Source organism: Microcebus murinus, chromosome 18 (genome assembly GCF_040939455.1).
Source record: "Microcebus murinus isolate Inina chromosome 18, M.murinus_Inina_mat1.0, whole genome shotgun sequence".
Classification (NCBI taxonomy): Eukaryota; Metazoa; Chordata; class Mammalia; order Primates; family Cheirogaleidae; genus Microcebus; species Microcebus murinus.
The window spans coordinates 29405874-29418943 of record NC_134121.1 but is presented as its reverse complement, the minus strand read 5'-3'; the positions used below and the strand labels follow the sequence as shown (position 1 = coordinate 29418943).

The 13070-nt window shown below is 36.1% G+C and overlaps 1 protein-coding gene and 1 non-coding gene across 20 annotated transcripts in view; both read right to left on the bottom strand.

Moving 5' to 3' along the window:
* Positions 1–13070, bottom strand: part of BCAS3 (BCAS3 microtubule associated cell migration factor) — a 539137-nt gene that overhangs the window by 466494 nt on the left and 59573 nt on the right. The gene's annotated exons all lie outside the window — the stretch shown is intronic.
* LOC142862298 (U7 small nuclear RNA) lies at positions 10386–10447 on the bottom strand. The gene has a single exon (XR_012913365.1). It is a non-coding gene; the product is annotated as a U7 small nuclear RNA (small nuclear RNA).

Sequence of the window (13070 nt, the reverse complement as noted above, 5' to 3'; positions counted from 1 at the left end):
GGTAAGATAAGAGGTGGGCTTTTACTTCTTTTTTGTCCAAAATGTAATAAAATATTAATAAATAGTCTAGGTGACAGATATACAGGTGTTCATTATCATATACTTTTTACCTTTATGGAGGTTTGATGTCTTTCAAAATATAAAGTTGAAAAAGATATAAATTAGAATAAAAAGTAATCCAATTCACTGCACATAATTGCTTCAACATTAAAAGTGATTGCCAAAGTAAAACATAAAGCTTTAACAAGTTATAGCCTGATCTTTCTAGACCAATGTTAACTAGAAAACAAAATAACCTTAGAATAAGCAAGCACTTGGAATAACTAGTCTCCGTTTCATTTTATTTTTATTTTTATTTTTTTTTTTTTTGAGACAGAGTCTCGCTTTGTTGCCCAGGCTAGAGTGAGTGCCGTGGCATCAGCCTAGCTCACAGCAACCTCAATCTCCTGGGCTCAAGCAATCCTGCTGCCTCAGCCTCCCGACTAGCTGGGACTACAGGCATGCGCCACCATGCCCGGCTAATTTTTTCTATATATGTATTAGTTGGCCAATTAATTTCTTTCTATTTATGGTAGAGATGAGGTCTTGCTCTTGCTCAGGCTGGTTTTGAACTCCTGACCTTGAGCAATCCGCCCGCCTCGGCCTCACAGAGAGCTAGGATTACAGGCGTGAGCCACCTCGCCCGGCCTCTGTTTCATTTTAATTGCTGAACTGCAAACATGAGCACTGTTTGACATAACCAAAGTCAATTAATGTTCATTAGTCTCACCAATGAGCAAACTAAAATGTTTACATATTGACAGTAATATACACATATCTCCACTGACACATACTATATATATTTTCACATTCTCCCAATATGTCCAAGTAAATACTTACTAATACCCTGAAATTGCTTCTATAATTTTATGCACGGTTATTAAATCATGAACAAAAACATGCACAGTTGTCCCTTGGTATCAGTGAGGAACTGATGGGGACAGTGAGGAATAGTGTGGGAACTGGTTGCAAGACTTCCCTCAAATACCAAAATCTGTGGGTACTCAAGTCCTTGATGTAAAATGGTATCGTACTTGCATAACCTATATGCCTCCTTCCATGTACTTTAAGTCATCTCTACATTGCTTTATAATACCTAATCCAATGTAAATGCTATTAAATAGCTGTTATAATGTATTGTTTAGAGAATAAGGGGGGAAAAGTCTATATATATTCAGTACAGACAAAATTTTTCCCTGAATATTTCTGATACGTTGTTTGAATCCACGAATGTGCAATCCACAGATATGTCAACTGACTATATACTGTCAAATATAGAAGCGATTTTTTTAGATAGTTGTTTTACAATATTGGATCACAGTATATGTATTGTTCTGCATGTTTTGTTCCTCACTCAATACTTCATGTAAATCCCCTCAGGTCAACAAATACACATCTAACTCAGTGTTTAATAGCTTCATAATATATGGCTATAACAATTTATTTAACTATTCCTACTGATGTGCATTCAGACTCCCTTACTATAAACATTGTTGTAAATAGACTGTATGCTAATACTTTTTGTTCCTATGAAATAGACTTTCAAAAATAAAATTACTAACATAAAGAGCATGCGTGGAATTGCTAGATATATTTTATTTAGTAAATATCGCATGCTGAGTTACTTTCCAAAAACGCCTTTAAAATTCACATTTCTCCTCAAATTTGTAAGAATACATCCGATCAACACTAAGTATTTTCACTGCTTTTTAAAAAGTTGGCTATTTTATATTGGGAACTTTTCTTTACTCTGTATTCTCAAATTTTAAATGCTACAGTTCTTCAGATAACTAACATCTTCAATGAAAGAGCTTTTAAACTTAGGCATTCTACATGTCTAATTGCATTATTTAATATAGAATTGTGACCATGTTCCAGATGTAAACATACTTTCCTGGCACCAACTCTACAGCAAAGTACTGCTTTATATTACACTTCATTTTATGTTCACCCAGCCATATCTCACCCTCCCCCCAATATTTAAGTAAACTTTGTGTGGCCAACTCTCACTGCACATATGCCCATAAAGAACTCTAAAGAATTCAAGAGAATGCTATAAAATGAAAAATAAACAAAAAAAGTAGAATTAGTCTCAAACCATACATATGGCATTATCTGATAATTAATATTAATATGGAAATATATATACACACACAGATACACACATGCACAAACACTAGGGATGTGGGGGATGCATTTACTTTAGACCGAAGACGCTCAGGAAAAAAAGACAAACAGGAGGTTAATGATGAGAAATCTATTGTCTAGCTATTATGATAATAGAACTGTATTACCAAAAATCATAAGATGCTTAGGAAAGCTCTTTTTGTTTATTTAATATATTATTTTATTTAGGTATAAAGTAAAATTGAAAAGAAAGTATGGGTAACTCCCAATATCCCCTTCTCCCTGCACAGACTCAGTCTACCCCGTTACCAACATGTGTTGACTGAACAATTGAATCTACACTGAAACATCATTACCCAAAGTCCATTGTTTACATTGTGGATCGCTTTTGGTGTTGTACACATTCTAATCTGTGGGTTTGAATAAAAATATATAACATATCTACCTTACAATATCATATCCAGTATTTTCACTGCCCCAAAAACCCTGTGTTCTCTGGCTATTCATCCCTTCCTCTCCCCAGAAATATCTATTTTTATGTACACAAATATGTAAATATACATACGCATGCATTTCAGACCCTAAGTTTAATTATCATATGTTAAGTCTTAATTTAGAATTTTGAAAGACCAACTAAGGTATTTTCTAGTCACAACACTTGATCTGAAAACCAGTAATATACAAAATGGAAAGTGTAGAATTCTAAGTCAGATAGGCATGAATTTCAAACCTAGCTTTCACAATTAATTGGTTTATAAGCTTAATTCTGTTCTTCAACTGCCATATCTGTAAAGTGGAGATAATTACCTACCTTGAGTATATACCAAGTGCTTAAGAAATCATAGCTATTTTCATGAACAAAGATAAAATGGAGGAATTCTGGAAATGTGATGTTTGAAAGTTGGTAAAAAAAATTATATAACTATTATATAAACAAAGCAGGTAATTATTAAGCAACAATTATTAGGTCTCACAATGTGCTATAAGCTATTTGAAAGAATGCAACAGATAAAAGTTTCAGGTCAACCCTCCTCAGCAGGAAACTCCTAGACTCCTCATATCCTGGTCATCCTTAATTTTTAGTCTTTTTGCTGTTGTTGGAGATGGAGTCCTGCTCTGTCACCTGGGTTAGAGTGCCATGGCATCAGCCTAGTTCACAGCAACCTCAAGCTCTTGGGCTCAAGGGATCCTCCTGCCTCAGCCTCCCCAGTAGCTGGGATTATAGGTGCACATCACCATGACCGGCTAATTTTTTTCCTATATTTAGTAGAGACACGGTCTCGCCCTTGCTCAGGCTGGTCTCGAACTCCTGACCTCAAAAGATCCTCCTGCTTTGGCCTCCCAGAGTGCTAGGATTACAGGCGTGAACCACAGTGCCCAGTCTTTAATTCTTATTCAAACCAAAAAAAACACTATGTAGCTGGTGTACATTTCTTTCCGTTTTATGAAAGTCTGTTTTCTACCTAGGTTATTCATCTAGTATGTTGAACTTCACATAGAAAGTTCTTAAGTGGAGGATAGCGAGGGCAATGATAGAGGGCAGACAGAAAGAATTAAAAATATAACATTCATGGGCTTGAGTATAACGTAGAAGAAAAAAGAATAGAAAAAAATTTATAAATATAAAAAATAAAAATAAAATAAATAAAAAAATAAAAAATATGATATTCAAAGAGATAAATAGTCAAAGAATTTTCCAGAATTATAAAAAGGCAGAACTAAAAAGCTTGGTTAACTCTGTAGCAGACTAAAAAGATACTCATATCTAAAAGGTCTGGAAACATATAAGACAGCTGCTCGGAAAGTATCCAACCGTTGTTATAATTAGAAGGGTTACCATGCCTAGATACTTCCCGGACAGCGGACAGCGGTTATATACCAACTGTTAATATAGTAGCTAATGCAGAAAGAAATGGAACTAAGGGGAAAATGGGTAAAGAAATACATGTAATTGTACGATTCATTTTTATAAAAATTTGTTTTTTAAATTCTTTTTGAAGAATAGGAAAAAATAAATGTAGGAATAAGGCTCAGCACAGTGGCTCATCACTATAAATCCCAGCACTTTGGGAGGCTGGGACAGGAGGAATGCTCAAGGACAGGAGTTTGAGGACAAGCCTGGACAAAAAGGCAAGATCCAATCTCCTTAAAAAGTTTAAGAAATTAGCCAGGGGCCATGCACGGTGGCTCACGCCTGTAATCCTAGCACTCTGGGGGGCCGAGGCAGGTGGATCACCGAAGGTCAGGAGTTCGAAACCAGCCTGAACAAGAGCAAGACCCCGTCTCTACTATAAATAGAAAGAAATTAATTGGCCAACTAATAGATATAGAAAAAAATTAGCCGGGCATGGTGGCACATGCCTATGGTTCCAGCTACTCGGGAGGCTGAGGCAGAAGGATCGCTTTAGCCCAGAAATTGGAGGTTGCTGTGAGATAGGCTGATGCCATGGCACTCACTCTAGCCAAGGCAACAGAGTGAGACTCTGTCTCAAAAATAATAATAATTATTATCATAGTAAAATAATAATCCTTGTTTCATTTCTCTTCAATAGTGAATGCACAGACCTCTTCTTTATATTTTAATAATAAACACCTATCATCCATAAAAAGTAAAAATTTCCAATAATTTTCATTTACTTATGCAAATTCATATATATAAAATCCTGTTACCCACACCAAACCTTGTGTTTATCATTCCTGTGCGCGCGTGCGCACACACACAAACACACAGTTTTTGCTTTCCATATTTTAAAATTAGGAGGTATTTTTTATTAGTTCATGTGTCTGGTTGTTGCTGCTAACTATAAAGCTCTATAAATTCATATGACTTCAAATTAGATTATTTCCGTGTACTATGAATGAAAAAAATAGAAATTCCAAAATATTCCCATTAAACCCATGTATACATAAAAACTGCAAAGTACAGTAACATCAACAAAAGGAACAAATTCAATAAAAACTAGGTTAAACAGTAAGTGCCAAGAAGATAGTTCAAATGATAACAACAAAGGCCTACACTTCTTGTTTTTAAGACTAAAAGCATCATGGGGAAAGGGGGGAAAAAAGGATGCCAGTCTCTGAAAGGCAAGAATCATTGTAGTCCCTTGATGATAGCTAAAACGAGAAGGAAAGTTTAAGACTCCTTTACCTATTCATGAGATCAAAAGAAATAAAAGAATCCCTTGGTGTTTATATCGTTTTCTTTTGCTAATACATCTAGCACCAGAAAGAACAGATTGAATGCTATGATATCTCCAAAAATTTCTCTATAATGCTTGTATCTTTCAAAGGGTTTGAGATTTAACCTCTCCAAAGATACATTAAATTCTTTAAACTGTCTTACAAATAAAATTCAATTTCAAATTTATTTACAAAAAGCTTTTATTGTGTGCCGAGTACTACTCTAAGTAATCTTAAGAAAAATTATCCAAAACCTAAAATTAAAGCAAAATACTAAACTTCTGTATCTAGCCATAATGAAGTAACAGGTATCAGAATAATTCCCCCTCCCCCACCAGAAAAATTTAAGAAACATAAAATGTACGAAAAACCAGTTTTCAGATATTCAACAACAGGCAGTCCAAGACAAGAGAAACAATTCATGTGAGCCCTGTGAATGCCCCAACTCACTACCCATTCATTTAAGTACTATCAATGGCTGTTTTTATTCAACAATGGCCGAGATGAATAGTGGAATAGTTAGGACAGATACTACATGGCCCACAACCCTAAAATACTTACTATAAAACTCAACCTTTTTAAGAAAATGTCTGCAGACCCCTGTTCTAGACTAATGGCTAAAGCAGTAAAGAATCAAATTATTGCCAAGTAATTTAACTACGTAACAGCACAAAGCCCAGAAATATATATATATATTTTTTGAGACAGAGTCTCACTTTGTTGCCCAGGCTAGACTGAGTGCCGTGGCGTCAGCCTAGCTCACAGCAACCTCAATCTCCTGGGCTCAAGCACTCCTCCTGCCTCAGCCTCCCGAGTAGCTGGGACTACAGGCATGCACCACCATGCCCGGTTAATTTTGTGTGTGTGTGTATATATGTGTGTGTGTGTGTGTGTGTTTATATTTTAGTTGGTCAATTAGTCTCTTTCTATTTTTAGTAGAGATGGGGTCTCACTCAGGCTGGTTTTGAACTCCTAACCTTAAGTAATCCAACCACCTCGGCCTCCCAGAGTGCTAGGATTACAGACGTGAGCCACCATGCCTGGCCAAGCCCAGAAATATTTAAATACATACAAAATAGCTTGAGGTACATAAAATCTACAGTGTGGCATCCAAACAAAACCTTTGAGGCATGCAAAAAAGAGGAAAATATAACCCATAATAAGGAGAAAAATCAATTAATAGAATCAGACAGATATCATTAAAATTGCTGTGATAAACATTCTCTATTTATCCAAAATAGTAGAGGAGGCTGGGAGTGGTGGCTCACGCCAGTAATCCTAGCACTCTGCGAGGCAGAGGCCAGAAGGATCGCTCAAGGTCAGGAGTTCGAAACAAGCCTGAGCAAGAGCAAGACCCCATCTCTACTATGAATAGAAAGAAATTAATTGGCCAACTAATATATATGGAAAAAATTAGCCAGGCATGGTGGCACATGCCTATAGTCCCAGCTACTCGGGAGGCTAAGGCAGAAGGATTGCTTGAGCCCAGGAGTTTGAGGTTGCTGTGAGCTAGGCTGACGCCACGGCACTCACTCTAGCCTGGGCAACAGAGCAAGAGTCTGTCTCAAAAAAAAAAAAAGGGGGGGGGGGAGAAAAATAAATAAATAAATAAATAACCTGATTTGAGGTATCAGTCACTAACCCTTTTATTCCAAGTCATGTAAAAGGGAACCAACATTTCTTTTAAAGGCATGATTTAAGGTGAAAAAAATTTAAAGAGGCTATTTGCTGTCTTTGTGACATACTTATCACAACAGTTTAAAACTTACATGTAGTAATGTAGGCCAAGGGCTTCTCTATATATTGGTCCCCATATTGACTATTTTCATTGTACTTCATCCTTAGACTAAACAACCAAGGGCTTCAAATATAATGAAGACAATGAGATAATTGAAGGTATTTTAGATCTTTAAAATGGAAAAAAAAATAGAAATACAACTATTTTTTACATATTTCAATGAATATACAAACCTGTGGTTTCTGCAGTGAGAGAGCTAGCCTAGAAACACCTGGATTTGGTAAAAGTGTTTCCTTGTAGTAATGGAAAAATCATATACTGGGAGACTGTGAGGCCTAAGTGAGGCGAGCTTTAAAGTACAAATTTCAACTTCACCCCTGATCGACTTTATGAATTTATGCCAGTCACTTATTCTGAGATTTAAGTCTCCTCACCTGAAAATTAGAATAATAATACCTTGTAGAATAGTGGTAAAGCAGTGATAATATATAATTATAATGTCAACCTAAACTGACATCTCAAAAAATATCATCAAGTAATATATAACGCACTTAATTTATAAATTTCTTTCCTCTTTTCTGTTCAGAATACCTACTCTCTCTGTAGCTCTCACAGGAAAAGGCCCTAATTACAGGATTCAGATAGGTATAAACTGAGAATACTTTTAGAATAATTTCTCAATTCCAATACTGTGACATCACCAAAACTAAAAAAGCAGCACCTCTAAAGCAGACATTCTCCCCTAGAAACATTGTTTTCTCACGAAAAACATTAAAGAAATTTAATATGAACAGAACATATGTTCCCAAGTTACAATTTACCAAAATCACAGGCTTAGCAAAATATTGTAAAAACCTAAATGATCATAGGCAATAAGACCTCAACAGTAAAAACTAGGTGCTATGAAAAAAATACACAATATACAAGGCAAACTGAGAAGTAATTAGAGCAGAAAACATTAGAGAAGCCCTAAATCTCATAGTTTAGCCATTTAAAATGTCAATAAGCCTGTTTCTTCTTCCTTGCAACATACTGACAATGATTGTAAGCAAATGTCAGTTGGCCTACTTTTGGAGGTTTGCTAGTGTTTAGACTGAGCAGACTGTGTGTGTGTGTTTGTGTGTGTACGTGTGTGATAAGATTTACTTGTTTAAGCAGAGTTAAAATTTTTTACCAAAAAAAGATTTTACAGCAAAATCTTCTGGAGAACTTAATCATAAATTCTGACTTTATGTAGCTGAAAAAAATCAGTTATTAGTTGAACATGATAAAAACTACATTCAACTTGTCTGAAAAAAATAAAGTAGGTAGTTTTACCTTAAGAAAAATACTGAACATGTAGTGTTAACATTTTGAGCTGCGCAATTGTGAATGCTTTGTGTTGTAGAACTAAAACTACTAGTACCTTTCAAGTAAGTACAATTTTTCTAATTTATAGGTAAGGAACCTGAAATAACATAGAAGAAATAAACCAAGTTGCTGCCCAGGATTTTGAGATGAGAGTCATAAATGTAGTCCATTGGCGCTTTGGGGAACTGTATATTCAAAAAGTCCTTCTATCACCAGAATAACCACACTGGGTTTTAAGAATTTGTCCTAAAATATCCATATATGGATAACGTTCAGGTGTTCAGGATACTGAACTCCTAAGGATAAAGAATAAAGTTGAACCTGTATTTCTAAGAAATAGTCCAAGGTCAAAATGATGTCTTTATCCATGAGGAATAAGAAAACAAGGCTAATGTAATTCCTAAGAATTATAAGCTCTGGTAGTATTAAAAAACAGCATCCTTTGGTCACTGATAATAGATAAACAACATGTTATAAGAAGTAGAGTTCTTTACAAGTGCCAAGATGTGCATGCCAAGGTAAAAAAAAATAATAACAATAATTTTTAATTAAAAAGAATAAAAAAAAAGTAGAGTTCTAGATTATTTCCTATGAAATACTGAATAAATTCATTAGGGGGCACCCCTCATCTGGCACATGTTACACAAAAGAATGCAAACATGAGAAATCAGTTCCTATTTTTCCAAAGAGCTAACATGATAGTAGGGGAAAGTCCACGAAGAAAGAGTAATGTCCTCCAAAATATATGAAAATCAGAGACTGACAAGGAAAGAATTACTTCTTTATGATGAATAAAGAAAATGTAAGAGAAAAAAGATAACAAAATGGAAAAATTTTAAATTAAACTTTCAAGAAAAGTCATGATTAATATTAGACACAGGGAAATACAAAAGGACTTTCTTATCATGAAACCTAATAAACAGCACAAATCAATAAGGAGTAAAGAATACAAACAGGCCGGGCGCAGTGGCTCACGCCTGTAATCCTAGCACTATGGGAGGCCGAGGTGTGCGGATTGCTCAAGCTTAGGAGTTCAAAACCAGCCTGAGCAAGAGCGAGACCCCATCTCTACTATAAATAGAAAGAAAACTAATTGGCCAATTAATATATATAGGAAAAATTAGCCAGGCATGGTGGTGCATGCCTGTAGTCCCAGCTATTCGGGAGGCTGGGACAGAAGGATTGCTTGAGCCCAAGAGTTTGAGGTTGCTGTAAGCTAGGCTGACGCCATGGCACTCACTCTAGCCTGGGCAACAAACAAAGCGAGACTCTGTCTCAAAAAAAAAAAAAAAAAAAGAATACAAACAAATGTAACATTAATGAATATAAAGAGCAAAAATATGAGGATTTTCTACCCTCCCTAGTAATCAAGGAACAAAAAATTACATATGAGTAGGATTTTCTGCCATGCAGACATGAAATGATTGAGAAAATTCATAATAGCCAGTATAGGACAGAATAAAGAGAAAAGAAATTCTAATATATAGTTGTCGACATATCCTCTCAGAGAGGCAATTTTAAAACAGGTATCCAAATTTTAAATGCATAGATCCTTTGGCTGAACAATACACCATCTAAGAGTTATCCTAAAATAAATTCATTGTATGATTTTTGAAATGTTCATACATGGAAGTGTATGACAATATAACTTATTAATAGGGAAAAAATTGAAAACAATATAAATTGCCCATACAATGCAATGTTACATAATTTTTAGCAATAATCGAAAATTCATAAGTTTTGAAATGAAACAATGTTCACAGTATAAACTGTTATGGAAAAATGCACACACACCCAGACACACACCCTTATGCATCGGTGAAAACCTGTAATACATGTAAAGAACTTGAATCAGGCCTGGGACATAATAATATGAGCAGGTTTTATGCAAATGTGCATGGTTAATGGAAAAACATCTGGAAATATGTACCATATATTTTTTATATTTCTGGAGGGTCTTCCAGTGAGAATCGGAAAACCTGCTAGGCAAATTCTAAAAGAGCTGTAACACTACACTGGAAATATATACCACAAACTGTTTTTTGTTTTTTTTTAAGAGACAGAGTCTCACTCTGTTGCCCAGGCTAGAGTGAGTGCTATGGCATCAGCCTAGCTCACAGCAACCTCAATCTCCTGGGCTCAAGCGATCCTCCTGCCTCAGCCTCCCGAGTAGCTGGGACTACAGGCATGTGCCACCATGCCCGGCTAATTTTTTGTATGTATATTTTTAGTTGTTCAATTAATTTCTTTCTATTTTTAGTAGAGACAGGGTCTAGCTCAGGCTGGTTTTGAACTCCTGACCTCGAGCAATCCGCCCACTTCAGCCTCCCAGAGTGCTAGGATTACAGGCGTGAATCACCACGCCTGGCCCATAAACTGTTAATATAGGCCATATAATCCATGCTCAATATCTGAGGAAACATAAAAAGAAAGAGGTAGTCAGGTCTATCTGTGCTAAAAAAGGACCACGTGAATTTTCACTTCCTATATTTCAGTATTACTTGAATTTTTATAACAAATATTTTCAGTGGTTAGAATTACATGGGTCCTTACTTTTATTTTATTTTATTTTATTTTTGAGACAGAGTCTGGCTCTGTCACCCCAGCTAGAGTGCAGTGATGTCATAGCTCACTGCAACCTCAAACTGCTGGGCTCAAGTGATCCTCCTGCCTTAGCCTCCCTACATGGTCCTTACTTTAAGAAATTAAAAACATGGCCATCCCCCATAATACACCAAAATAAAATAAAATAAATAAAAACATTACCACCAATGCTATCCCTGAAAAAAAGAAAAAGAGAAACATGGAAGTAAAAGTCTCCTCTGATCCTATTCCTCAAAAATAACATTGATGAGCATAAAGTCTATAACCATATAAAATTTTTGACTTGTATATTAGAATATACATATTGATATATTTTATTACACAAGTGAGGTGCTAAAAACCAAAATGGCTATGTAGAGTAACAAATAAAAAGAATTTATTTTAGTTGGAATTAAGTTCTAGAAGGACAGATTTGAAAGATGGTTAGTAACAGTTTCTATCTGATATACTAATACCAATGATTTTAGCTTTTTCGGGAATATGTATTGAAAGACAATTCTAAAGCAGATCTATACTAATTAAGAAAGTGATGAAATTTTTTTCTTTCTTTCTTTTTTTTCTTTTTAAGATATAGAGTCTTGCTACATTGCCCAGGCTGGACTCAAAATTCCTGGCCTCAATCAATCCTCCCACCTCAGCCCCGTAAGTAGCTGGAAAAATAAGCATGTGCCATCACACCTGGCATGAAAGTGATCAATTATTGATTGTGGCCACAAAGAAGCAGGGAATATATGATTCATGACACAAGGCTGCAAAGTTTCAGAACATGAGGAGCAAAGACAAAATTTTGAGTTCCCAGAATGAAAAAGAAGCCACATACAAAGAAAAAGGTGACAAAATGGCCTCAGAGTCTTCAACATAATAGTAAACTAATGCCTTCAAAATTCAGCATAACACTACTGCAAACAAGTATTTGTTACCCAGCCTAATTATCAATCAAGAGTTAAGGAACGCCGGGCGCGGTGGCTCACGCCTGTAATCCTAGCTCTCTGGGAGGCCGAGGCGGGCGGATTGCTCGAGGTCAGGAGTTCGAAACCAGCCTGAGCAAGAGCGAGACCCCGTCTCTACTATAAATAGAAAGAAACTAATTGGCCAACTAATATATATAGAAAAAATTAGCCGGGCATGGTGGCGCATGCCTGTAGTCCCAGCTACTTGGGAGGCTGAGACAGAAGGATCGCTTGAGCCCAGGAGTTTGAGGTTGCTGTGAGCTAGGCTGACGCCACACACACACAAAAAAAAAAAGAGTTAAGAAAGAATAAAGACATCTTCAGACAGACGAGATTTCCCACACATCGTTTTTCAAGAAGCTACTACTTCTATCATAATGAAAGAATAAAGCAAAATGGGAAAAAGCTGTAGGGTATTACTATTTTCCATTATATCCTATGTGATCAGTTGCATGTATAACTTTGAAAGAAAAATCTAAAAGGCTGGTCCAAAGGCAGTGAGTTATAGCACTTGATTGTTCACAGTCAGTTACAGATCCAACTCCTTGTTCTACTCTTTCCCCCCCCCCCTTATCACTATTGCACTTCATCATTCTTTAAAAAAAAAAAATCTATGGCTCACGCCTGTAATCCTAGCTCTTGGGAGGCTGAGGCGGGCGGATTGCTCAACGTCAGGAGTTCAAAACCAGCCTGAGCAAGAGCGAGACCCCGTCTCTACTATAAATAGAAAGAAATTAATTGGCCAACTGATATATATATAAAAAATTAGCCGGGCATGGTGGTGCATGCCTGTAGTCCCAGCTACTCGGGAGGCTGAGGCAGAAGGATCGCTCGAGCCCAGGAGTTTGAGGTTGCTGTGAGCTAGGCTGACGCCACGGCACTCACTCTAGCCTGGACAACAAAGCGAGACTCTGTCTCAAAAAAAAAAAAAAAAAAAAAAATCTAAAAAATTATTCAAATACAATAAAAGCTACACACAAGGGATTTGTCCAAGTCATACAGAACAATTAACCACGTAAAACGATATTTTAAATCTAATATATTTTTAAATAAGCTTATTACAGAGCAGGGTATTTTTAAAT